The 25,605-nt window shown below is 41.3% G+C and overlaps 1 protein-coding gene across 3 annotated transcripts in view; it reads left to right on the forward strand.

The window, feature by feature from the left end:
- The first annotated feature begins 1,864 nt into the window (after nt 1-1,864).
- The window catches only part of SEMA4D (semaphorin 4D), a 152,294-nt gene continuing 128,553 nt past the window's right edge, over nt 1,865-25,605 (forward strand). For 2 of the 3 annotated variants that reach the window (XM_077469943.1, XM_077469952.1), the window contains exon 1: nt 1,865-2,022. The gene's annotated coding sequence lies outside the window, so the exon portion shown is untranslated. The remainder of the gene's footprint in view (nt 2,023-25,605) is intronic. The other variant, XM_077469934.1, reaches the window with a different exon arrangement.

Genomic DNA, 25,605 nt, shown 5'->3' on the forward strand with positions numbered 1-25,605 from the left:
GGGGGGCTGGGGGCGCAGGCACTGTCAGATGCTTTTTTACCTTAATGCATAGAATGCATTAAGGTGAAAAAACATTTACCTTTACAACCCCTTTAATGGAAAGTTTTGATATTTCTGCAAAATAAGTTCATTAATGCTATATTGGTACATGGTGGGCTAGAGTTTAGAAAAAATAAATGAAAAAATTTGAACAAAGGTGAACTTATTTTTTAATGTACAAAATCAGCAGGGCAGCAAATACTTTTTCCCTCACTGTATATCAAGACATCGCTTGTGTCTCTATTTTTCTTTATTTGTGCCCCCCCCCCCATATTTCTGTATTGTTTGTGTCTCTATTTTTCTTCATTTGTGACCCCCCTCATATTTCTGTATTGTTTGTGTTTATATTTTTCTTCATTTGTGCCCCCCTCGTATATCTGTATTGTTTGTGTCTCTATTTTTCTTTATTTGTGAACCCCCCCATATTTCTGTATTGTTTGTGTCTCTATTTTTCATTTGTGCCCCCCCCCATATTTCTGTATTGTTTGTTTCTCTATTTTTCATTTTTGCTCCCCCCCATATTTCTGTATTGTTTGTGTCTCTATTTTCCTAATTATTTCTGTATTGTTTGTCTCTATTTTTCTTCATTTGTGGCTCCCTCGTATATCTGTATTGTTTGTGTCTCTATTCTTCTTTATTTGTGAACCCCCATATTTCTGTATTGTTTGTATCTCTATTTTTCTTCATTTGTGAACCCCCCTATGTTTCTGTAATTATTATTATACAGCATTTATATAGCGCCGTATAACAGTTTACGCAGCACTTTACAATATAAAAAGGAGACAATACAGTTATATAATAACACAATATAATACAATAGAATTAAGAGGGCCCTGCTCAGAAGAGCTTACAATCTAATAGGGTGGGGCAGGTGTTACAAAAGGTTGTATGTTGTAACTGTGGGGAATGAGCTGGTGGAAGTGGTAGAAGATTAATGTAATGTTTGTGTATCTATCTTTTCTTCATTTGTGCCCCCCTCCCCATGTTTCTGTATTGTTTGTGTCTTTATTTTATCTTCATTTGTGCCCCCCCCCATGTTTCTGTAATGTTTTTATCTCTATGTTATCTTCATGTGTGCCCCCCCCCATGTTTATATCTCTATGTTATCTTCATCTGTGCCCCCCCCCCCCCCACGTTTCTGTAATGTTTGTGTCTATTTCTTTCCTTCATTTGTGCCCCCCCCCCCCATGTTTATGTAATGTTTTTATCTCTATGTTTTCTTCATCTGTGCCCCCCCCCCCCCCCATGTTTCTGTAATGTTTGTGTCTATTTTTTTCTTTATTTGTGCCCCCCCCCCCATGTTTATGTAATGTTTTTATCTCTATGTTTTCTTCATCTGTGCCCCCCCCCCCCCCCCATGTTTCTGTAATGTTTGTGTCTATTTTTTTCTTTATTTGTGCCCCCCCCCCCCATGTTTGTGTATGTATTCCTCCTATATGTCCCCACATTCCTCCATATTTCTGCAGCCCATGCCCCCCATTCTCTAGAAATGCAATGCCCCTGCCCAGCCCGAGCAGACAATCCCTTCCCCCTGAATCCCTGTGTATAGGAAACATGACTTTGTGATGGAGTCCTACCTGCCTTTTACAAGTCACAGGGAATCATTAGCATAGAAATAGAGACTCTTAGCACCCAAATGAACATGTGATAGACACAAGGCTTGTCAGTCAATAGCCCAATGGCTGAATAATTGCCCATAGAAATGCATTCCCGGGGGAGCAGCATTCCAATATCATTGAACCTGGCGGAAAGCGAAGGTTTATCATTGCTTTGTATTAAAGTGCTGCCCAGGTTCCTTGTCTCCCATCCTCCTCCTCCTCCTCCTGCAGTGACATCCCCTCCCCCACCCCCCGCCTCCTCCTCCTCCTGCCAGGCTGCGCTCCTCTATTGAGCAGACTTGGTGCTGAGCGGGGTCTATGTCACTCCGCCATACTGCACAGGACGGAGCTAACTTCCCGGACACCGGAGCACTCTGTATAGCAGGTAAGTGTCCGCCTACGGAAACTCCTCACTTCCTCTATGTGGGGACACTCCCTGCCTTCTACTATCTGTGCACATTGCTCCCAGTCACTCCGGGGACCCATGGCAGCACTACGTGTCTCCATAGGGATGAGAGCTGGGGCTCAGGCTTGCTGTTGCCCATGGCAACCTGCGTATCACTCATCAGAGGAGATTGGTTGATATGGGATACCGCCCTCTTCTCTAGGATTCCATTACCCCCCCTTCTCAGATTTATCTAAGCTCTTCATACACTATTGACACTTGATCACACTGCACTAGAATGTTTTGAAAGCGTTTTGCACCCCTATGTGCCCATTTCGATCCGTTGTGTGCGTTCGATGTGTGCTTTTTGTGGCGTTAGGCAGGTGCATTTTTTTTTTCTTTAATTTGGAGTGGCTAGGGTTAACAGCCACTGATTGAGTCTTGTTAACCCCTTAGCCCTGGTTCACACTGATTGGATGCAGGAAGCGCACAAGATTCGCTGTTTTCCCCGCACGGTGTCTATGCGATCTGCTGCGGGTGTCGATGTTAGATTAACCACACCCCAAAACAGTTTGCAAAAACGCCAGATTTTGGTGCGGGGACAAAAAAAAAGGGTCCTGCAGCCTTTTTGGCGCAGATGCGATTGTATGGCTCAAATTGCACCACACAGATATCGCATGTGATGTACACAGGAATGCGGTGCGATTCCTCTACGAAATACGTGCGGTGTGTTCTGCACGCACCAGTGTGAACCTAGGCTTAACATCGAGTAATGCATATATACGTAGCAGCAAGAAAGGTGGGCTTTACTGCGCACTGACAGCTCTTGGTCAAGGCTACTGATCGGGAACCAGCGGGACAGGATCCTGATCACGTGACCACAGAGAGCAATCGCAGAGGTCACATGGTACAGAAGCCGCGCGGCCTCCTGGCGGCTCTTTAGCCTAGGTCAGTGATGGCGAACCTTGGCACCCCAGATGTTTTGGAACTACATTTCCCATAATGCTCACCTACCCTGCAGAGTGCATGAGCATCATGGGAAATGTAGTTCCAAAACATCTGGGGTGCCAAGGGTTCTGTACCATGTGACCTCTGTGATTGCTCTCGCAGTGGTCACGTGATCAGGATCCTGTCCCGCTGGTTCCCGATCAGTAGCCTTTACCAAGAGCTGTCAGTGCGCTGGGAATGCACAGTAAAGCCCACCTTTCTTGCTGCTACATATATAGGTTCACGCTAGTGCTTCTACACAATCATGCTGTTGTTTTACTGTGTTTTTGATGCATTTTTATGCAGGAAGAGGAGACTGGATTTTAAACACAAAACCCTGTGTACGTTTTGTTTATTTGTGCACTCCTATTGAAGTCTATAGGGCAAAAAAACACACTACGCTGCACCAAAAAGAAGCACGTTTTTTAAAATTCGCACTACACTGTTGCATTGATGTGAACAGGCAACATAGAGAATAGTGTGATTTCCATTGTCGCAGAAGAAATCGCACTAATGTGAATGGGGGGCGTAAGTGGGTATTCAAGTGCAGCTTCTTTATTATGATTGGCTTACATGGCGGTCACATGAATTATTATTATTATTATACAGGATTTATATAGTGACAACAGTTTGCACAGCGCTTTACAACATGAGGGCAGATATTACAGTTACAATAAACTTTAATACTATAGGAATCAGAGGGCCCTGCTCCTTAGAGCTTACAATCTAAGCATACTAACCTCATGCTGGCGTTTAAAGCCACCACATATTATTACACGATTGGTAGGGGGTTAAAGTGGAACTAAACCTACAAGAAAAACGATTACACTTAGGCCTGATATTTATTATGTTCTCTCTCTTCTGAAGTCAAATAGTTACTCGCTTGTGCGCAGACTTCTTTTAAAATGTACACTGAGCTGCATCTACGCCAAGTATGGTACATTGCCTGCATGGTGCCCGTGTGTCGGGGTGAACGGCCCACGCATGCGCAGGAGCTGCGCCAGCTTACGCTGGCCCATCAAGATAGCTAAAGACCTCAAACCCAGAAGTTGGTATGAGTGAGGACATCCGATTACTGAGAGGAAGGAGTTTATTTCTGCTTTAAAACCTGTTGCCAACACATCAAAACGCTTGTTCTGGGCATTTTGATGCGCTGCCAGTGACTACTATGGGCTTTCCAATGTACGAAAAAAAAAAAAAAAAAATATATATATATATATATATATATATATATATATATATATATATATATATATATATATATATATATATATATACAAGATGGGTATTTAAAAAAAAAAGAAAAAGAAAAATGCACTGCAGCACTGAGATGGGCGCAGACACGTTTTTATTACAGGGAACCACATCGCGAGAATGCATTAAATAACAGCAGTGTGAATGGGCACCTAATAATGCGTATTTTTGCATCCATGAGAAATCATGTGGGTGAGTTTTTCCCAGTTCAGTGCCCCCTCCTTCATTTTAAATGAGCCAGTAGGACAGCAGGACTCTCCTTTCTCGCCCACCTGATTCATTAGCTTATCTTTTTAGATGTGATCACCCCCTCCCCCTCCTGGGGTAGAGCCCCCACCCTCCCCCCTCCTCTGTGTGATGGCACTTCACAGCAAGGCACCAGTGAAAGTGCTTGGTTCTGTGCAGTGACAGCGAGCCATGTGTCATGCATGTTGTGTGGGAGGACGTTATTATGTACTTATTATTTATTACTACCAGCATCAAGTATGATGACTCCAGAGCTGACCTCCCTGCCAGCGTATTTTGCTTCCCTTTTTTGACAGCAAATTGGTTTAACGTAAATGCCATAATTTAATAATGACGCTCAGCAGATTGCTTTTTTACTTCCTCCCAGACTCCCTGTCTTACAGAATATATGTGATTACTGTTATGGATTCCCCTACTGTATGTCAGCGTTGGATTAATACTATAAAATCGCAGAGCTGGTGAAAGATCAATAGGTGGCTTGTTCATGGCAGTCTTGTGTTATTCAGCGCAGGGTACACATGTAAAAACAGGTCTGCTTTTTATGGGAAACTCCTTTTTTTTTTGTTAAAAAATATTGAGAAATAATAAAAGAAAAATGATTAAATGTGATTGATCATACAAAAAAAAAGGGAAATATTTAGGAAAAAATATTTAATGTGATATTCAAAAATGATTAGAACATATTTACTATGGTAGTTTACACAAAAAAAAGGGTAAATATTAAGCAAAAATATTATATAATAGGTTATAAGGAAAATCTTGAATATGATTATAAAAAAAAAAAAAAAAATAATAATAATAGTTTTTTAAAAGTATGATTAGGAAAAAAAAAATAGCAAATAACAAAGAAAAGAAGAAAACATAAATAAATATTTCCCACTCTTTTCACATATATGTGGGAAATATTTCAAGAAAAATCTTGAATGAGATTTTTAAAAGTATGATTAAGAAAAGGAAATAAAAAAAAAAAAAAATAATAAAATATATATGCAGTATTTGGGCTCACACAGTGAGGAACTAAGTGGCTCATAGAAGGTCTCCATTCACAGTTTCCGGTCCGATTTTAGCCCAATTTTTTGGGCTGAATTTGGACCAGAAAACGCACAGTACTCCTGTGCAATTCGCAGAGCAGCTCCGAAGATGTGTGAACCGGCTACATAGAGAAGCAGGTCACAATCTCCTGACGTGCGAATTGGATGCGGTGGAAAACACATCCAAGTCACATAGGTGTGAACCCAGCCTCAGTGCAAAATATTTAATGTGGTAGATTATGCAAGAAAAAAATGACACACAAAAAAAAAAAAGGGAACTCTTTAGCAAAAATATTATGTTAACAATAGGAAATATTTTGGGGAAAAATATTTGATATGATTATAAAAAAAAAAAAGAAAAAAAAAAGGAAATGTCTAGCTAAAAATATGAAAAGAAATTTAGGAAATATTTAGCACAAAATATTGTGATGGATTATACAAGTAAATTGGGAAATATCTAGCAAAACCAATATCTAATGTGATCAATATATATATATATATATATATATATATATATATATATATATATATATATATATATATATATATATATATATATATATATATATATATATATATATATATATAAATATTTTAACTTGATAAATTACAAAACAAAAATCTGAAATTTTCATTAAAAAAAAAGCGAAGTATTTAGGGAAAATAAACATAACTTGTTTACCAAACAAAATATTCCGACATTTTTATTAAATGTGGCAGGTTATTGAAGAGAAAATAATTGTGAGAATTATTTCTTGCGGTGGAGGATAGGTGGTTTTGTAAAGTGTGAAGTATGTGTGGTTTGGGTCGGGTAATAAACGGAAATGGCAATTCTCTAAGCTGCACCTGTTGGATGTCCAGCAGAGTTTAGCCTTTTGGTCCTGTGCCATTGTAAACATGTCAGGACTGTTTGTCCTCAGCTATTCTATTATCACTAGAGAATGGCTTCGCCTCTGCTTTGGTTGTAATTTAACCCGTGAACTCTGTAAAAGAGATAGCGTTTTTAGGGCGCTCCCATCAAGTTGATTTGTAGATTTCAGTCCAGACCGACACAATAGTGGATTTGTTTAACTGTCGTAATGCGCATTCCAGCGCTGAAATGACCTAACTAAACCTATTCTTATCTGATGAGCTTTGAAACTTCACATAGTTATATTTTCCTCTTGCTATCTAGGGTGGTAGGTACCAGCAAAATATTAATAATGATCACCATGGGTGGGGGAATAAGGTTAGCCATACATGTTAAGATTACTCTCGTTCAGCCCTGCAAAGTAATGTTACGTTGTGAAGATCTCCACGCATTGAATTCTGTGACTGGTATTCACTACGTCCTACTGTGTGTAGGCACTACTGTGTCACAGAAATCAGGTCCTGCCGTCTAAACTACAGAGGAGCGGAGAGGAGGAGTTTCAGGAGGCGGAGTCAGTAGAGGAATCAGCAAGGTACCATGGGATATGTAGTCCTTGGAAATTGAAAGTAAACAGCAGAGGAGAAGCTGCAACGCATGCTGGGAATCCAGGAAGTTTTGGAAAGAGATGGTCAGCAGACAGGCAGCAATCACATAATGAAAGGAGATTTTTCAAGCAAGCCTGTTATTTCGCTGCTGATGTCATAAAATGTATGTTGCGACTGTAGGGTTCCTTTAATAAAAAGCTGTACAAGATGATTTTGTGTGTATAAAATATATACGTATGTGTGTATTAAAAAAAAAAATATATATTTATTATACACACTATATCCCCTCTCCCTCTCTCACTCATGGGTCTTGAAAGGTGAACCCATAATAAAGGTTTTGTGTTGACGAGGCACACACTCATCTTCCTCAGGAAATACACACTATATATTGGCAGGGCACACCTCCCTTTACAAACACATGAACTTTAATGACATCCCAGTCTTAGTCCGAGGGTTCAATATTGAGTTGGCCCACCCTTTGCAGCTATAACAGCTTCCTCTCTTCTGGGAAGGCTGTTCACAAGGTTTAGGAGTGTCTATGGGAATGTTTGACCATTCTTCCAGAAGCACCTTTGTGAGGTCAGGCACTGATGTGGATGAGAGAGCCTGGCTCACAGTCCCCACTCTAATTCATCCCAAAGGTGTTCGATCGGGTAGAGGTCAGGACTCTGTGCAGGTCAGTCAAGTTCCTCCACCTCAAACTCACTCATCCATGTCTTTATGGACCTTGCTTTGTGCACTGGTGTGCAGTCATGTTGGAACAGGAAGGAGCCATCCCCAAACTGTTCCCACAAAGTTGGGAGCATGAAATTGTCCAAAATGTCTTGGTATGCTGACACCTTAAAGCCTTGTACATATGTTTTGATTGTTGTAAGACCGAGCCTCACATTTTTCTCAAAGGCACATGTACAGGATTTTGTCTAGCATACTAACTATCCGCATATTGTCGTTTGACAAACACGAACCTAGTGACGTACTATGAGAGTATAAAGAAGAAGTTAATTTCTCAAGCGCTGCCCTTTGGGCCCCTTCTGCTAATTTCATGTTAGAAGTTTGGTGAGTGTTGATTTGCGATTTTCAGATCGTACAAAACAAAAGCCTTTTAAAATTTGTTTGCCATAACTCCATCAGTATCACCAGCAAAGCAGCTTCATTATTATCCCATTAAAGAAGAAGAGAATGTGCTCTGCATTTCAACATTCCATCAATTGCCGTGTCATAAATGTTAATTCTAGACTACGTACGGTAGTTTACAAGACCGAACTCTGGCTCGTGATTTGGACCAGTGCACAAAGCAAGGTCCATAGATGAGTGAGTTTGGGGTGGAGGAACTTGACTAGCCTGCACAGAATCCTGACCTCAACCCGATAGAACACCTTCGGGATGAGACTGCGAGCCAGGCCTTCTCTTCCAACATTAGTGTCTGACCTCACAAAGGTGCTTCTGGAAGAATGGTCAAACATTCCCATAGACACTCCTAAACCTTGTGGACAGCCTTCCCAGAAGAGTGGAGCTGTTATAGCTGCTCGGGGTGGGCCAACTCAATATTGAACCCTATGGACTAGGACTGGGATGCCATTTAAAATGTTTGTGCATACAGGCAGGTGTCCCAATACTTTGGCCATATAGTGTATATTTATTTTCACTAAGGGTTGGTTCTTGTATAAGTTGCTTAGTATTGTAATATATATATATATTTCTTATATAAATGGTGCACACAGTCTTTCTGATGGATTCCAGTACATACGTAATGAGCTGCTCTTGAAGGGTAATTGTTGGAGAGACGTTACTGGCTTTTGCATGACTATACAGTTTGTCCATTGTTAATAGTGTAACCTGATGATGCTTCAATTCCTGGGGGCATTTGCCTTGGATGATATAAGATATAAGGAAGAGAAAGCTGCTTAAACATATACGCTATTGTAACATGGATACTAAATTTAGCTCCGTAGTATAGCGCAGTCCTGACAGTTGAAAGAGTACATGGTGATCAGTCCTACTACTGCGCTCGGGTCTTGTGTATGTTTTTTTTTTTTTTTTCATAATTGCTGTAGTGGTTGTTTACTGTGTCCTGTAAAAATCAGTTTTATTGCCGCATGCCTTGTTTTAGTATATGCATTCTTTTTTTTTATTATTTTTTATTTTGCATGCTTTTATTTATTTCTTCCTGCACATTACATGCAGACTGAGCTGTTCAGCAAAAGTGACAGTGACGAGGGAGGGACAAAGTGTAACACTGCCAGGGGTGCTTACCACAATCGCCTTTTATTCTCATAGGTTAAGTCTTTAAAAGAAAAGAGAGCATTGGCTGCTGGAGCCCCCCTGGCGGTGTTATGGTTTGTCCCATGCCCCCTGTCATTTTTGTTGGACAGCTCGGGCTGCATGTAAATGTGGAGAAAAAATGTCAATAAAAGCTTGTGAAATAAAAAGGAGCCTCTTTACATATTGTGGGATAGGGAAAGGGGCTGCGGGATTTTCTTCCTATGGCGGGCAAACTTGTATGCTGCTTCTAGACACACCATACCTCACACAAGTGACACTAAATTCATTTTTTTTTATTTTATTATAAAAAAAAAAAAAAAAAAAAAGTGTGTGTGTGTGTGTGTGTGTGTGTGTGTGTGTGTGTGTGTGTGTGTATATATATATACATACATACATACATACATACATACATACACACATTTTTAGCAAAAGGGACAGATAATAATAAATAAAAAAATATATATATATATTATATTCACACATTCTTAACTCAGAAAAGTATAGTCTATTGCTCTGTCGCCTACAAATTTAATTTATTATTATTTCATTTTTTATTTTATTTTTTATTTTTTTGCTGCTGTGACTTCCAGTTAAAGGGTGACTACCTTTTTGATCTCATCAACCTTGTCCTCAGGGCCCACTAACAGGCCAGGTTTTATGTATTACCTTGGGGAAATGCATGCTGCAATCCTGCAAAATAGCGCAATTGCTGAGCAGCAAATGATATCCCCTATGATGTATTTTAGTTATCTTGCAAACCTGGCCTGTTAGTGGGTCCTGAGGAAAGGAGTTGATGACCACTGGTCTATGATCCCACTGTATGTAGCCACCCTCTCTTGCTTACTCTTGAGATGGATTAGGGACTATAGGGTGTGTAGGTATATGGAGTGGCTCAGATGGCTGCAACTTATGGGTGTTGCTCATTCCAAGCAAACAGGAGTAAGAGAGGTTCAGGAGTTAATGGTGGATGCAACATGGAATCCAAAAACACAGTAGTGATTTCATGAAAAAATAGATTACAGGGCCATTAAGTAGTGGATATTTAAGGCTTTATTATCCAAAAATAATCCAAGAATGCCAGACAGCATTGTCTGGTTCAGGAGAAACCAGCCAACATTCAGCCTATGAGTACTGCATGCGGTCCAGCAGAAGCCGGCCATTCGGCTGGTCTCTGTCAAAGGGGTGTGACCGAAAAAGTTCTGCTGATCCGTTCCCTATCAACCTCTTAGCCAATGGCTGAGAGCGCTGACAAGAGTGTTCTGGCAGGGGGGCAGCCCCCATGTCAGAACACAATAATACAGCAGGGGAGACATCAGATTGTTAGTACAGCCGCTCTTTTTGAGCGGTCAGTGGTTTGTTTTTGTTTGGTTTTTTCCTTTCAGCCCTGCTGGGTGTATTAGATATAAAATGGTGCTAAAGCCTTGTTGTACGGTACAGCGGTGTTCCTGTGTGCTGTGAGAAGGGGGGTGTGTCCATTCCTTTCCAATAAGCTCCCAGAGATCTCCTCACTGAGCTCTGCAGGGTGTAACTTCAGCCTCCTGCCCTCTTTCTCTAAACCAGGGCTCTTCAAACTACGGCCCTCCAGTTGTTCAGGAACTACAGTTCCCATCATGCCTAGTCATGTCTGTGAATGTCAGAGTTTTACAATGCCTCATGGGACGTGTAGTTCCACAACAGCTAAAGAGCTGTAGTTTGAAGATTCCTGCTCTAAACTCTTAGAAAAGCTGTAAAATTCAGCACTTTGACCAGCTGTAGAGAAGAGAGGGCTGCAGATAGACAGGTATAATTTATGTAGGGGGATTTGTTTATCTCTGTGTATCACTGGAGGACAGTCACTTTACTGGGTTTATGTAAGGGTTTACAACCACTTTAACCTTGTTCATCACCAGCATAAATCTACATGGACGTTCTCTGCAATAGAAGAATTTTTACACTCAGATCTCTGGTGTCCCGAATCTCCTATTTCTTGTTCTTACACTGCAGCCTCTATCAGAGTATTCAGCATTCAACACTTCGGAGAGTGTCCGATTCCTGTGTCCCCTCTGCGTGCTGTGCCTCCATCCTCCTATGTCACCACTGAGCTGGGCGCAAAATGATGTGTCCTATCATGTGGTTACTGTATGGCACTACCGCTGGATTATACTTCAACAGCTGATTTCAATAAATCAAGCAGCTTTTGGTTCACACTGAATGCGACTTTGAAATCGTGCTATTTCACTTGAAGTAGCACGATTTCTAAGCCGCAGATCAGTGCAATTTTAGGTGCACCTTCCTGCACAGATGCAAGTCGCACCTGAAACCGAAAAATAAAAAGTTGGAGTTGCACCGATTTTGAACAATACCATTGCTGACAAAAGTGCGGAGGAGCATAAAAGCGTATGCATAGAAATAACAAAAAAAACTATCTACAAAGCCATAACATATAACAGTCTATTAGATGCTGTCACTGAGTAGATCAAATGGGGGTAATAACCTATGCTGGAGGGTCAAGGAGGACGGGACAACAAAAAGGGCCCACTCAGCAAATATCACATCACATTCCCAAATGGCAGGGAAATGAGGACAAAATGCCTGAAATCACTATCGTTTGTAAAAACAGAACAAGGATAGTTACTCCAAGAGATCGATCACAGGGTAAGTATCAAAATACAGAAACAAAGATCTCCAGAACTGGAGCCTACATCGTGAAAACGCCAGCCGCATCAGCATGCGATTGACCCTCCAGCTTGCTGACCTACTCCGTGACCGCATCTAACTCGTCATATGTTATGGCTTTGTATCATTATTTCTATGCATATGCTTCTCTGCACTACACCCCTGAAGAAAGAAAAAGTCTGAAGCTAGTCGGGTACTCCTCTGCTCAATGGATCGACCATAGTATTTTTTATGCATGATTCATTAAGATGTATACCATTGGTTCTGTACCTACAAAACCATATAGCTTCTTTTATTGTGTAATCTTTTAATACTGTAAAAAATAATTGTGTGTGTGTATGTGTGTATATATATATATATATATATATATATATATATATATATATATATATATATATATATATATATATATATATATATATATATATATATATATATATATATAATACTAGAATAGTGTTTTTACCTTTATGACCACTTGATGCCCGCGCTATAGCTGGAAGATGGCTACAGCGCGGGCTTAGATTGCCGGGAGGGCGTACATGGATGTCCTCCTGTGCTGGTGTTGACCATACGCCATGCTCTGTGATTACTAAGTCTGGGACAGATAGGAGTAAAGGGCCGATCCCGGCCCTTTACCACATGATCAACTGTCAGCCAATGACAGCTGATCACATGATGTAAACAAATGGTGGTAATCTGCTTTTTTTTTTTTTCCTCATAATGACAGCCTGAAGATAAAAAAAATAAACCAATTACCGGCTTGTGTAAAAGGGACATCGGTCCCATACACTGACAGCTACTGCTGCTAACTAGTGCCACCTACTAGCGCCCATCAGTACTGCTAACCAGTGGTACCTATCGGTGCCGCCTCTCATTGCTCCTCAGCGCCATCTCATCAGCGCACATCGATAAAGGAGAAAAATTACCTGTTTGCAAAATTTTATAGCAAACTTTGAAAACTGTTTTATTTTTTTTTCAAAATGGTCTTTTATTTTTTGCTTAAAAAAAATAAAATAAATAAAAATATATATATAAAAAAAAAACCCCACTGGTGATTAATTACCACCAAAAGAAAGCTCTATTTGTGTTAAAAAAAATGCTAAAAATGTCATATGGGTCCAGTGTAGCATAACCACGCAATTGTCATTCAAAGTGCGACAGGGCTAAAAAGCTGAAAATTGGCCTGGGTAGGAAGAGGGTATAAGTGCCCAGTAAGCAAGGGGTTAAAGTCCCGAGGGGGATTTTGTTTGTTTGCTCCTCTACTGTTATAGGAAATGTAAAACATTTTATTTTACGTGTGTGTGTGTGTGTGTGTGTGTGTGTAAAAACAAGAAAAAAAAAAATACTTTTGTGTACCTAAAAAGTTGGATTTTTTTTTTTTATATATATATTTGTGACTACTGTCATTGGGACTGAAAGGGAGAGGAAATCCAAAGCTTTGGAACTTTAATGCTTGAACATCTTCTGGAGACCTCATAAAGTGTGTCATAGACACTCTTTAGTATTCCTTTGGGATGCAGCACAGAAATTGTGGGTGCCTGTGCCCAATTCATGTACCTGTCAGAGACAGGTACATGGATCTGTTGGTGCCCACACTGAGGTCAAGGTGTTGATACTGGGCACTCCTTCCTCGATGCTCTGCTGCCCACCCTGGCCACGTGGTCAAGAAGTTTTGTACTAAGAGTGGCAAGAGCTTGATGGGGAGCTGAGAAACTAGTTTCCCGACAGGCCCTCCTAACGTTTGATTGACAGCGCACCGCAATAGGTGGATAGTAGTGTCCGCCCAATGTTGGGCTCTGCCATTCAGAAGTAAAGTGGACCTGATGGGGAACTATTCTCTTAGTTCTTCAGCAAACTCCATCCACCCAGTGACCAGTCATTTCCCAAATATGGGCATTACCAAGACATCACCTTGGAGGGGGGGTCCCCTTTGTTTACATTTAGCTTTCAGCCGGGTAATCTCCCAGCCAACAATATAATAGGGCCAGGGATATAGTACTGTGCAGAAATTGGTGGCAGTATGAAGCACCTGAACTTGCTGCATGTTTCTGTCATGTTATCAACACTGGTGAAGATATTTGACGCAGATCATTCTTAGGAGAACTACCACCAGAAAACTGCCTTTAGTACTGTTAGACCCCTTTCACACGGACGGATAGAATGGTGCTTTTATCTGCGGATTTTCTAGTTTTCTACCGCAGCTAAAAGCACACAATGCTTTCCTATGGCCCCATTCACACACAGCGTTTAGCTGCGATTTCGTTACATGCGGTTCGGTGCGAATAGAAAAAATAGACTTGAATGCATCCAGGTGTGATGTAGCGCAGCTATATGCACATAACCGCAGGTAATTGTAGTCTTTTGTGTCAACTGCGGATAGCAGCGTGAGAAGGCATTCAAGGGACCGAAAAGAAAAAAAAAGGTTGCTATGGGAACGACTATATTAGATAACTGCAGCTGAACGCAACTACACATAAACGCAGGTAATTTCACTGTACAAATGCAGCTGATCGCTGTGCCTGGAGTCTTGAATTTCACAGAAAAAAACATGCTAAACTGCGGCAGGACAGCCGTCTGTGTGAAAGGGGCCTTATGAATTCCCCCTGAATGTTTCTATGCGATCCTAGTTGTACTCCTGGCAGGACAAGCCTTCTTGTAGCTGTCAGGTGATTTGAATGAATACTTTAGAGAGAAGGTCACATACAGAGTATTTTTGTTACACTGCAGCACATTAGCTGTTTTTATACTTGAAGGTTTTTGCAGCATTGATGGCCCAGAACCTTGTTGCACATAGTATTCCTAGACACGTTCTATTTCTGGATTTGTCCTGCTTCCATATCACATCTGACACTCATTGGTATCAAGACTCGCTGTTTTTATTTTATATAAAGTCATGTAGGACATGATCTGCTTTGTCCAGTGCTTTTACAGGTAGCATTGTTGGAGCTGATGTGTAGAAAGTGGCATTGTGATAAGATTCCAAACTTGCTGGTGTTAGAGAATGAAGGCTACCAACTGATACTGTGAAAGGGGTCTAGCGTTAAAAATGATACACTTGCAGAGTGTGCCACCCTAGTGTGCTGTCTGGGGTTGTCAAGGGTATCGCGCTGTGCCCATTAGTTTTGCCAGGCATCACCCTGGTGCAGGGCCAGTAGCAAATGCATGACGTGAATCTATGAGGGTAGCATTTAGGGCAGCTCCAAGCATTTAGAAGGGAATGGAAGTTCACCTCTGTTTTTGACCTGCTGTGGTGAAGATCAGAAGGTAGGTCTTGTGAAAAGTGAGGGCGTAAGACTGTAATGTGAAGGGCAGGGGGTGGTGGGACTGAGATCTTTGATGTGAAAAGGAAGTGGGGGGGTGGGGAAATCTGAGGACTCAGATGTGAAAAAGGGACAGGTTGCTAAGAACTCTGATGTGGGAAAAGAGTGTGGGGGGGGGGGGGGAGCTAAGGACTCTGATGTGAGGGGGGGGGGGGTAAAAGTGGAGACCCTGATGTGAAAAAGGGATTTTGATGTGACTGGGGACCACATTTTAGACCGGGTGCCTTGAAATTTTACATAATTTCAAACAGTGACATGACTGAATAAATTTAGGGTTCTGTGTATTTTCTGTAGATAGCCTGAATGTGGTTGATGTTCTAGCTGAGTTCCCAGGGCTTTGGTTTTAACCTATGCTGTAGCAAGCTGTGAATATTTCATAAAGGTCATTTTTAAATAAATGTATTCTGGTCAGCCATATCCTTAGCTGCTTGTTCGGCAAACCATAATATGGTTAGTTAAACATAAATATGCTGTATATATTACACAGGGCCACTGATAAGGCAGTACAGCCAACGGTCCTGTACTGAGCCCAGACCCCAACAGTTCAAAAGGGGAGGCCTGGGCACCTGCTGATCAGGACCCCAATCCTCTTTTGCTTACCCTTGCAGTGCTGCCAGCTTCTCCTCTTCTTTCTCCCTCCAACTGCACTGCAGGGAGAGTGGTTCTCCCACTTGCACTGCTTCCATATGCTGTCTGGGTCCCCCCTGTGTGCCCCTTTCCCCTGCATCGCTTCCCTCCTCTCCTGCTGGCAGCTGCTGTGGGCACACAGGGGGATGTTTCAGGATGGAGAGCGGTGGAAGGGGCTGGTAAATATGTAATTTACTGGTCCCTTCCATCCTTGAATGAACACAGTGTTCATGTTTTCTAACAGCAGCAGTATATACACCATATTTTGGGTGGGCACAGACAACAGATTGATCTGTTATAGGCATTTACAATTTGCATAGCCCCTTAGTATTAAAAGCAAAGATCAAGGGGTCAGGGCACAAAATCTTTTTTTTTTTTCCTTTGCCCCAAGCAACCATAAGTGGGGGGGGGGGGGGACATTCCTACAAAAATGGAGGGAATCCTCGCTATAGCTGGCCATAGATGGCTTGAAATTTGTCCAATTCCCGTTGAGTTGCCTGTAATTCAAGTCCTGGGGGACCCTGCAAGCAAGACCTGGCTTGACAGATGTTGGTTTAAAAATTGGCTGATCCAGGTGGAAAATAAACAGCGACTGAATCCTATCAGATGTAGTCACTTTTTGGGTATCCAGGCAGCCACATTTATTGGGCTATCTGAATACAAATGCTGGCAGTGTGGATTAGACTAGTTCGCCATCTATACATGTATGTCTAGCATTGACCTGCAGACTTTATTGCAATCTTATATATAACAATTGTGCTAAGAGCATCGCTTGCTGCCCAATAACCAATCAGAATCCATATTTCATTTTCAAAAGTGACCTGTAGAATTGAAAGCTGGTTGGTTGCTACAGGCAGAGAGAATGTTCTATGAGCGCGCTTTTCACACACAATACAATAGCCTGCAGTGGACATTCCTCTGTCCATGCTGTTTAGCATAGTTGGGGGAATTGATTCATTTTTCTTTTTTTTTTTTCCAAATGAAAAGGTTTATTGGAAATAAACAATCAGCATACAGTATATGTAAAACAAGGCCATTACAATGTAGTACAAAAAAAAAAAAAAAAAAAAATGTGGTCACAGTGCGATGGAAGAAGGCACTTAACATAAAGGCATCGTAAGACCAACATCAACACAGGTGAAGAAGTGATTATGAAACATTAAAACTTAGTCGATCTGATAGATGAATAAGTCAAACAGTGAACCAATGCTAAGGAAGGCAGTGTATAATAAATATAGGCATGCGCCATGTCTGTGGACATATTATAGCATCTGCCTGTAACATAACCGAACAAAAGCGTCTAAAAACATACAGATGTAACAGAAAGAGTAAAAGGAGTACGAAGTCAATTAGTCATTTCAGTAACATCAAGAGAGATGGAGGGATGCGGTCTCGGACCTCAAGCGATCCCTCTTGAAGAGACATCTAGAAAGAAAACAATAACTCAGCCCATAAAGGGTAAAGGGGGTGCAGGAAAGACCGGGGAAAAGGATAAAATAAAAAGAAAAACTTGCCCAAAGAGAGTAAGGGGAGTATGGTACACCTATAATTTGGTTCTGGGAACTACGCCTCGCCATCTGTGAGCAAAAGTTTATATTCATTGGACAATTTAAAATGAGTCCAGCAGGACCAAACAATCCTATATTTGTTAGCTGTATCTTTAGATTGATGAATGAGCTCCTCCATCTCAGCAATTCTGGAAATGCGCCGAAACCAATCAGCCGTCGTGGGAATTTTTGTAGATTTCCAGAATGCAGGGATGCACATCTTTGCCGCATTAATTAGGTGTAGAGCAAGTGAGCGGTGATAGTGTCGGAAGGGAATGGAAGAATAATGTAGTAGCATTTGGGCTGGAGAAAAGTCAATTTGGTAAGTCGTGACATCAGAAGCAATTTTGTGGACTGTTTTCCAGAAGGGTTGGATTTTGGGGCAGGACCACCAAATGTGTAACATTGAACCAATACCTTCACAACATCTCCAACAAGTGGGAGGAATTGATGGGGAGATCTTGTTCAACTTAGTTGGGGTTTTGTACCATTTAGAGAAAATTTTGAAGCCATTTTCCTGGGCTGACACATTGACGGAACCCTTGTGGATAAGAGTATAAATGTTTTCCCAATCTGCAGAGGAAAGATTGATGGAGAGGTCTCTTTCCCAACTTTGGGTGGCAATGTTGGATTTAGGATCATGAGTCGAGAATAGTAAGGGATACACGCTGGAGACTAAGTGTCGCTGCTGTTCCGTTTGCGAACATAGAATCTCAAATGGGGAAAGTGGTCTAGAGAAGTCATCACGTTTGTGGGGATCATTAAGAAAGTGTCTCAGTTGGAAATACGTCCAGAGAGGGCAAGGTAAATCCGGACTTCTCGAGGGTACATCAGAGAGATTCAGAAACTTCCCATTAGTAAAAAGGTGTCGGGCCTGAAACTCAGCAAGAGGCCAGAATTCATTCATAAAGAGGGGAGATAGACCTATCGGGAAGTCCGGATTTTGTCTAATTGGGGTCAGGGGGCTCTGTATCGAGGAGAGACGATGAAGTCTGCAGGCCTTCTGAAATGCCTTTAGAGTACTTCCTACGAGCGGGTGCTGTGTACAAGATTGGGGGGTATGAATAGGGTCCAACCAAGGTAGTGAACCTAGCGGAAATCGAGCAAATACCTGTTCTATGTTGGTCCAAGCTTTCGAACTCCTGTGCACATTCCAATCAATGATACGTATTAGTTGGCAAGCCCAATGATATTTGGATACATCTGGCAATCCTATACCACCTTTCAATTTGGGTAGGGAGAGTCTCTCAAGGCTGAGTCTGGGGCGTTGTTTACCCCACAGAAATTGACTAATGGCAGCCCTGTAAGAGGCAAAAAATGTCGGGGGAACTCGAATGGGGATAGTCTGAAAAATATAAAGCAAGCGAGGGAGGATGTTCATCTGCAGTATGGCTGCCCTGCCAAACCAGGAAAACAGTCCAGACGCCCAAGCTTTAAGATCCTTCTGAATGTTTTGGAGCAGGGGGATGTAATTGTATGAGTATAGGTTGGACAGGCGTGTCGGAAGTTTGATTCCTAGATAAGTGATGGCGTCATTTACCCATCTAAAAGGGGAATTTGCTTTGCACCTTGAGAGATCAGTTGGGGGCAAAGAGACATTCAGGGCTTCTGACTTAGTGAAATTAATCTGGAGGTTGGACATGGTCTTAAAAGTGGCAAAGTCTGCGAGTAAGTTGGGAAGTGACGGCCGGCGTTCGTTGCCACCAGAACAGATGTCCCCATCGGAGGACATTCCCATAACTTTTCTCTTTCAGTGATAGTGGTAGCTAGAGCAAAAATGTATCTCCCGAGGGGGTACAGCAATAGAAAAAAAAAAACGGGGGGATCTAACCCTTCAAGCTGTATCCACTACATCAGTGGTCATTAACCCTGTCCTCAGGGTCCATGAATGGGCCAGGTTTTATGCATTACCTTGAGTAGATGCAGACTAGAATACTACAATCAATGAGCAGCAAATTAAATCCCCTGTGATGTATTTCAATTTTCTTGCAAACCTGGCCTGTTAGTGGGCCCTGAAGACAGAGTTGATGAGCACTGCACTACATGACTAGTCTTTAATAAAAACGTGCGGCCACTTGCACAGAGTTTGTTGCGCCTCCCTGGTAATGCACGTCGCATATCTCAGGAGGCATCTTCATTCAGAAAGGAGGAGGGTTCATGCTTGGCGTTAGATCATTGGTAGGCACGCCAGAAGAGCCAGCGGACCTCTTGATGCATCACAAGCAACATGGCGGCACGGGACCAGGCAGTGGCAGAAGACAAGAGGGGTCTCGGCGGCACACGCTGGATCTGCTGGGTGGGTGAGTATCTGAAATGTGCAAAACACGCCAAAAAAAGAGGGTGAGCGAATTAAAAATGGCTTTGTCCAAACATTCTTTTGATCTTATAATGGTTAATGTGGTGACATGAAAATGGAAGGAGAATGTTGGGAAAATGTTGTTATCTGAATGAATGAAACGTTCTTGTGAACGAGGTTTCTGTTCAGCAAATATCAAACTTTCGAATTAAAATTCCTTTGAAAGTTGATGAATGTTGTTGGAAAGCACTTCAAAATTTCATTTGATTTAAACATGAAATTTTTGGAGTGAATGAACTTCACAGCATAAAAACCACATTCACTGTTAGAAATTCATTCCTGGAGAAAAACGTTAATTCTGCTCCTTTGAATTTTCTCATCGCTGCAGTTGAAAATGAACAATTTGACCCCGCTAATGATTCGAAAATTTAACAAATCGTTAGTGGGGTCAGATTTTACAAGTGTATGGCTAGCTATGAAAAGGTTTATGTATAGTTCAAGGTTGTTGTGTTTTTTTTATTTTTTTATCTTAATTATTATGATTGCAGCCACACATGTAAATGTTTATTGGCTGTACTTATTAGTTTGATAAAACACTGATATGGAAATGAAAATAGTCTGATCCTTTTATCCTTTTATGTTGTGCAGTTTATGAGGGTTGGAAAAAAGCATCTGGCTGTTGGGGGTTTCTTTCCTGTGTTATCTCTGCAGTACATTGGTGTTAACAAAGTACAGATTACCACATTTGTTGTTTTTTTTTTCCCCTCTTTGATCTTTTTAAATCCAGGTGTTTACACGGAAAATTATGGGGTTTTTGTGGCCAGTGTAACTAATGACACTGCATTCTGGTAGCTGCTAATCGCCAACAACGCATACTGGTTTAGAAGGAAATAAACTTTTGCAAAAAGTAACTTTTTTTTATTTTTTACAGATAAAAAGTATAAAACAATTTCGGCTTTTTTCTAAATTTATACTACATGACACAAGTTTGCTTTTCTGTATTTAATATTGAATTCTGTAGCCAGTAGGATTTTTTTTTTTAGGAGCCACCCCATTGACAACTAGAGAAAACCTTAAGCCCCGGTTCACACTATTGCGATGTGGGAACCAGAGCGATTCCAGTGAGGGTTCCCACATCGCATCATATGCACACAGCGTGGCTCAGATCTGCTCACAGGATTTGACTGACAGCAGCAGGAGCCAATGGCAGAGTCTCCTGTGAGATGAGCTGCGGCATATGTGCTTGATTGAGATCAGACTCAGGTGAGTGTTTAAGGGGGGGGTTGGGGGGAGGAGAAAGCTATTGAAAGTTTTTTTTTTTTTTTTTTTTTAATGCAGTGAATGTATTAAGTTAAAAAAACATTCGGCCTTTGTAACCACTTTAAGCTGGCCATAGATGGATCAAAATGTGTCCAGTTCAGCAGGGGCTGGGCGAATTTCGATCACTGTGTGGCTTTCCCCTCTTGACAGAAGTTGATCATTTGATCGAAGGGAGATGCTGGGAAAACTTTTGCCGATCAGCGACTGAAGCCACAGGTCCTGCTATCCCAAATACTGTACAATGTTTTGGCATGCAGGGGGTGGGTAGCTGCTGATCGTTATCTGACCACTGTGGGTGCAGCAGTCAGACTAGAATTAAATTTTAGGTTACAGAAATGGCCAAACAGGAATTCCTGAAAGACAATTAAACCATTTTTTTTTTTTTACTGTAAAATAAAACTAAAACTTGGAATTCTGTAAATAACACATGATAAACATTGAAGTTGATTTACTGAAGGCAAATGCACTGTGAATTTTGCAAGGGAAGTTGTACTTTGCAAGGGTATTTTCTCCAGAGCTTAGTAATGAGCAGATCTGCTGACATCCATCATCCAATCATGCTATGCTGTTTTTTTTTTTTTTTTTTTTCATCATATGTGATTGGGTACTCTTTGCAAAGTGAAGCTTTACTTCATTTACTAAGCTCTAGAGCAACTACCAGTTTTTCAGTAAATTGGCTCCAGAGTTTGAGTCAGGAAGACAAACCTTTCTTTGACTTGAACTTGGTGCAGTAAGCTAACAGTCTTCCCATGATTGCTTATAAATGCCAACACAGGGATGCTAAACACTACTGTAAGGAAGTAAACATTGGTATAGTGAGTGCTAATCTATTTCAGGTAGCTAGAATCCTCCAATTCATCATCATACTGGTGAAAGGCCTGTGTAAATGGGCACTTATATATGTGCCATGCTGCAATAAGTATGTCTGTTCTTGGCATGTGGCATGAGGTCACCACATCTTTCAGATTTGGCTGTACTTGAGGAGGTGAGGATTGTACCGCCTCTACATATGGGCAGACTTTTGTTCCGGTTAAGGGGATCTGAACATTTCTTTTGTCTTCTTTCATCTTCTTTGGTCTTCCTTCTTTCGTCTCTTCGTCTTCCTTTTCGTCTTCCTTCTTTCTTTCGTCTTTTCCTCTTCCTTCTTTCTTTCGTCTTTTCCTCTTCCTTCTTTCTTTCGTCTTTTCGTCTTCCTTCCTTCTTTCTTTCGTCTTTTCCTCTTCCTTCCTTCTTTCTTTCGTCTTTTCCTCTTCCTTCCTTCTTTCTTTCGTCTTTTCCTCTTCCTTCCTTCTTTCTTTCGTCTTTTCCTCTTCCTTCTTTCTTTCGTCTTTTCCTCTTCCTTCTTTCTTTTGTCTTTTCCTCTTCCTTCTTTCTTTCGTCTTTTCCTCTTCCTTCTTTCTTTCGTCTTTTCCTCTTCCTTCTTTCTTTTGTCTTTTCCTCTTCCTTCTTTCTTTCGTCTTTTCCTCTTCCTTCTTTCTTTCGTCTTTTCGTCTTCCTTCCTTCTTTCTTTCGTCTTTTCGTCTTTCTTCCTTCTTTCTTTCGTCTTTTCGTCTTTCTTCCTTCTTTCTTTCGTCTTTTCGTCTTCCTTCCTTCTTTCTTTCGTCTTTTCGTCTTCCGTCTTTCTTTCGTCTTTCCTTGTAATCTATACCCTTTCACGCCGGTGGTGTGATCATCAACTGACCTCTGCATTACCCAGAATTTCAAAAAGATTTTTGGGCATACAAATCTGTGGCAGCTATGAAAGTTCAGAATTTGGTATTTTTTAGATATTGTGTTGGAGCTGATGAGGATAAAGAAAAAATCTAGCGGTTTTATTAGGTTTAAACATTTCTCTATCAGATACGATGTGGTCCCTCATTTCAGTAGTTACAGGTTTATGTATAGCACGAGCATCAACTTTACATTATCTGAAGACCTCATTCTTGCAAAACGTGTACAAAACTGGCCAGAGTTTGGTTACTAAGTAAAACACATATATGATGAAAGGCTTATCCTTTTTAAGCCCTCTAATTTAAAAGGGTTTAAAACGCATGTCATAGAGTGCCTGTTGGCGTCATGCAAGGGCAAGGCATACCTACAGCTTTTTCAGCTGACTGTTTCTGTCTGGAAGCAAGGTGAGCATTTTTAGTCAGAGATGCCATGTAGGTGCAAAATTAACCACGTTTTATATGTGATTCTTTTTATTTATTTTTTATTTTTTTTTATACTGAGAATGCCGTGATTGCTGCAGTTCAAGGTGATAATAAATACACTAACAATACTACTTATCTCAGTCGTACCAGCAGCAACATATCTAAGGCTTTGTCCATATAAATGTGGATATCAAGTTCTTGGTATTTTCCAAGTGCTGCCTGGTGCTCGGTGTAGAGGTTTTTCATTTAGCTGGATAGGTTGACTTGGAAAATGGTTTGGTAAAGTTCTTTATTGGGTTGTGCTTTGTCACTTTAAATTAAATGTACAGTGCAGAATCTGAAACCTTTGCTTCATTGTAGAGTCTGCTGCGAGCTGGAAGTCTGTAGAAATCAATGATAGGCTGACGCTGCCTGCAGGTGTTCATAGCTGTTCATATGTAATTGATTAAGTAGCCATTTACATGTGGCTAGGAACAGATGAATGCCTGCTTCAATCCACTCATCTGTCCCTAGGCCAGTTTCACACTGGGGTGAAATGGCCTCTAAATAACACCTGAAAACCGCCTCCCATTCATTTCGGTGTGACTTTTCGCACCCGAGCGGTTCGCTTGCGTGACGTTGGCAAAAGTCCTGCAAGCAGCATCTTTTAGGGTGGTTTGGGAGTGCTGTATTAGGGATCGATCGATAGATATGATACCAGTATTTACCAATATAAACGTTCCTTGTGACAGTAATAGGCATGTGAGAGGTGTTGTTTATGGAGAGATCAGGGGTCTATAAGACCCCAAACCCCTCCTCTGCACTTCAAAGTATTCAAAACGTCAAGATCGGCGGTTTTGAATACTTTATTTTTTTTAAACGGGCGCCTTTTAAGATGGCAGTAATCCGGAAAGTGATGTCAAAACGTTGCTTCTGGATTACTAAATCTGAGACCTGAATGAAGCATTGGCTTTGTTCGGGTCTTTGGCCAGCTGGCGGACATGCCGGCTGGTTGCTCGGGCCTCGCGCTGGGACGGGAGGGCCCGGGCGAGTGGTGGAAGTAGAGGTCCCCTCTTGCTGCTTGTAATAACAGCCGAGCGGCTGCTGATCCGCATCGGTTGTTATTACAATAAAGCCGACCGTCCACTCTAAACAACAGTACTGGGGCAATGCATGCATCTGCATGCATCACCGCGGTATAATGCCTTGAAGCAATTTCGGGTTTTCCCCAGAAAAGTAATATAGGGGAAATCTTCCAATGGGGACACTAGTTAAGAGATCCCCTTAATTTGAGAGGGAGGGAAGGTAAATCTCCCAAATGGGACACAGTTGGCAAAAAATCTGAAAGGGGTTCTAACCTGCCCTTAAACTGGCCCTAGAATGTTCAAATCCTGGCCGGTTCAGCAGGAATAGAGTTGCTAGCAGTAATCGCTCTGTTCTCCCGGCAGGGACAGCTTTCCCTGCACTCCCGCAGGGAGAACACAGTGTCTTGGTGGGAGGGATTCCTCTGTCAACACTGTCTGTGTTGATAAGAGAATCGAGCAATTATCTTTCCTGCAACTCTTGGTTGCAGGAAAGAAAATCACTCTGTCTATGGCCAACCTTACTCTATCCTAAGTGGGAAGAAAAAAAAAAGTTTTGGCTTTTTAGTTCTACTTTAATTATAAATGATTGAATACAGTGCTGTCTGGAGTTCTCCTTTTTCCATTTTTTGCCTGTAGTGATAGTTAAGATGTGTTTTAAATGATTGGATTTCTTTGTGCGTTTGAAAGCTATCGCTGTGTCTATGAGCTCTGCAAGAACTGTGTTGAGCTGCCCATGGTAATCCTCATTTTCTAATCTGCACTAGAAACCTGCCAGGCCCTGGTTGTTATGGGCTTACAAAGACAGACCCCTTCTCACAAGCACTTTCTGAATTGGACGCAGTGCATGTCATTTCAATGAAAATGTTTCGTTATAAATCTGAAAAGAGAGGAAAAGATTAAGTAAAGCTTCCAGTTATCGGCGAGCATGACTTGCATTTCTAAGTGTTTTTATGGCCTAAGCTGACAATTCTGATCCAATTTGCTGACTTTTTTTTTGGTATGATTGTTGTGTTGTGTAATGCAGTAAAGTCATCAGACGGAGGTTTGTAGAGGACGCTGATCTAGCCAGAGTCACCTTGTACATGGCTAATCTAATGTATGTAACATCTGGATCATAAAGGAATTAGTGCCTCTGCGCAAAATACATTAGTATATAATTACATTATTCAGTTTTATAAATTTGTCTTCCTAATGCAGATATTAACAAATCCCTGGAGTCGAGCAGTGCTACCACTAATACAATTCTATTATACTTTTTTATGATAAGCAGATGGTATTTGCTTTACTTGTAGGTGTGCCTGCATCCTGTCGTATAACATTACACAGTATATGATCCTTTGTGTGGTGTAATCTGAACTTTACACTATGGTGGGGATATTCTTAA

This window comes from Lithobates pipiens, unplaced genomic scaffold (genome assembly GCF_037356315.1).
Source record: "Lithobates pipiens isolate NorthernLeopardFrog02 unplaced genomic scaffold, aLitPip1_a1.2 Scaffold_11, whole genome shotgun sequence".
Lineage (NCBI taxonomy): Eukaryota > Metazoa > Chordata > Amphibia > Anura > Ranidae > Lithobates > Lithobates pipiens.